Below are 2,500 nucleotides of genomic sequence, written 5' to 3' on the forward strand. Positions count from 1 at the left end.
TTAGAGGCTAAGTATTAATAGAGTTCCAACAAGGATAAACATATAAGGTAAAATGGGCGAAGCCTCCACTAGATGACTAACCCATACAGTGTGCTTTTGTCATGACTCTGTGGGAAGTGTGTCTGTGTGTGTGTGTGTGTGTGTGTGTACAGAAATTATTATACCACTTCTCTATTCTGAGCACACACACACACACATTCTGACACACACACACACATTCTGACACACACACACACACACACACACACACTCCCACTGAGTAATTCACCACAAAGCCATACAGAGGTGACCATGTGCCAAGTCCACAGTCAATACCACACAATCATGAGCACGTGCACACACACACGTCATAGAATCACACATAAACAACCACACACTGTGTGTGTGTTGGTGTCATGATGTCTCTGCAGTCTCTGGTTCAAAGTGTGTGTTATTGCTATTCATTCCATCCGTGTGTGTGTGTGTGTGTGTGTGTGTGTGTGTGCCTGTGCATCTGCGTGTGCTAGATTACTGCATTGCTAAAAGCCTATGAATATGTAACTTGTCTTGTCAGAACTGGTTTAGTGTGTTTACTGTTTAACCGTGCCAGCACCTCACACCATCTTTAACCTCTGACCTCACACACTCCCCTCCCTACACGGTCTGACTTGTCTCTGTGTGTGTGTGTGTGTCTGTATGTGTGTGTGTCTGTATATGTGTGCGTCTGTGTGTGTGTGCCAATTAGTGGTTCCCTACATGACTCTGACCTACACAGTGACCCTTACAAGTACAGGTGTTTAACTCTTACATCAGCAGTGTGTGTTTGTGTGTGTGAAATGTGAGTTGAGTAATGATTTATCTCCCAAAGCAAGTGAAACTCAGGAGAGATGAATAGTTCATCACACACACATACTCACAGACACACATCTGTAATCACCTGTACTGCTGAGGGTCACTGTAGGTGCCAGTCATGTAGGGAACCCCTAATTGGCACACACACACACACACGCACATACACACATACACACACACACACACAGCATAGAAACTTAATACTGACTTGAAATGTACTTTTAAACATTTCTATTTAATGATATGAACACTTAATTGTACATTTACACTGATGCTTCATAATGCTTAATCTCACTATACAGTGTATAATAAGGGCATTTAACATTGGTGCTTAATGATATTTAATCTCACTATGCAGTGTATAATAAGGGCATTTACATTGGTGCTTAATGATACTTAATCTCACTATACAGTGTATAATAAAGGCTTTACATTGGTGCTTAATGATACTTAATCACACTATGCAGTGTATAATAAAAGGTATGGAGGCACTTGCAGGGAGAGGATTCATTTATCAGAAATTAGGCTGTCAGCTGATGCTGAGTGGACATTAGTCAGTGAACTACATGGTCACAAGTCCTCTGCTGCTGAAAAGTGTCCAGCGGTTCCGTTGACTCTCTTTCTCCTTCAGAACCACAGAGAACCTATGAGAGCATCAGGCTTTGGAACCTGTTCAGTGCTATAACCAGACTGCGCCTCAGTGAGGACTTATAAAATTTAAAAAAAAAAAAAAAAAAACACTTTGCACACTTGCAATTCAGATTGAAAAGGGGCAGCCGTGGCCTACTGGTTAGGACTTCGGGCTTGGAACAGGAGGGTTACCGGTTTGAACCCCGACCAGTAGGCACGGCTGAAATGCCCTTGAGCAAGGCACCTAACCCCTCACTGCTCCCCGAGCACTGCTGTAGCAGGCAGCTCATTTTGTCGGGATTAGTGTTTGCTTCACCTCACTGTGTATTCACTGTGTGCTGAGTGTGTTTCACTAATTCACGGATTGGGATAAATGCAGAGGCCAAATTTACCTCACGGGATCAAAAGAGTATATATACTTATACTTGAAAAGTTGCAGAATTTTTGTGACAATCAAGCCTTTATTGTCTTATAAATCAAATACTTTATAAGAAGAATACAATCTGATTAGATTAACTGTTACATTAAAACATTCATTAAGTCTTACATGGACACACACTCTCACATTCTCTTTACACATTCTACATGTTTAATCGCAGCGGTCTACTGAGGCTTTCACTTTGACATCTCCAATCATTCGAAACCAGGCACATATACCTGCACCAGCTGCTTCTCACCTGTAGAGGGCAGCAAAGCGCTGAGAGAACAACTTCAGCAGGAGTGAGAGAGGAGAGGGCCAGGTGTGATTTAGACCAGAGACTTTGCAATGAGACACAGAACTCAAAAAATCCTCCATAGAAATGCATGGGGTTGGTTAGTAAATATGCCAATCCTCCAATATGGCAGTTGTCTACACATATTCCATCCCTTCTGGGTGCGAAGGTTGGTGTCATGAAGCCTTGCGCACGCACAGTTCTGCCCAAAATAGATGCCTGATAAGTGCCCAAAGTGTGTTGCAATATGGCCGCCGAGTGGAGGGACTTTAGACGGACTACCAACACGGATACTCAGCAGTGCCCACAACGCACAATTACTCTGA

General features: G+C 42.9%; 1 protein-coding gene across 1 annotated transcript in view; it reads right to left on the reverse strand.

Moving 5' to 3' along the window:
• Window positions 1–1,782: 1,782 nt before the first annotated feature.
• Window positions 1,783–2,500, reverse strand: part of slc13a3 (solute carrier family 13 member 3) — a 23,835-nt gene continuing 23,117 nt past the window's right edge. Inside the window, 1 exon segment of the mRNA XM_048241979.1 lies at window positions 1,783–2,500. This exon segment is cut by the window's right edge and continues 1,261 nt beyond it. The gene's annotated coding sequence lies outside the window, so the exon portion shown is untranslated.

The sequence above is a fragment of the Alosa alosa genome, chromosome 4, assembly GCF_017589495.1.
Source record: "Alosa alosa isolate M-15738 ecotype Scorff River chromosome 4, AALO_Geno_1.1, whole genome shotgun sequence".
Classification (NCBI taxonomy): Eukaryota; Metazoa; Chordata; class Actinopteri; order Clupeiformes; family Clupeidae; genus Alosa; species Alosa alosa.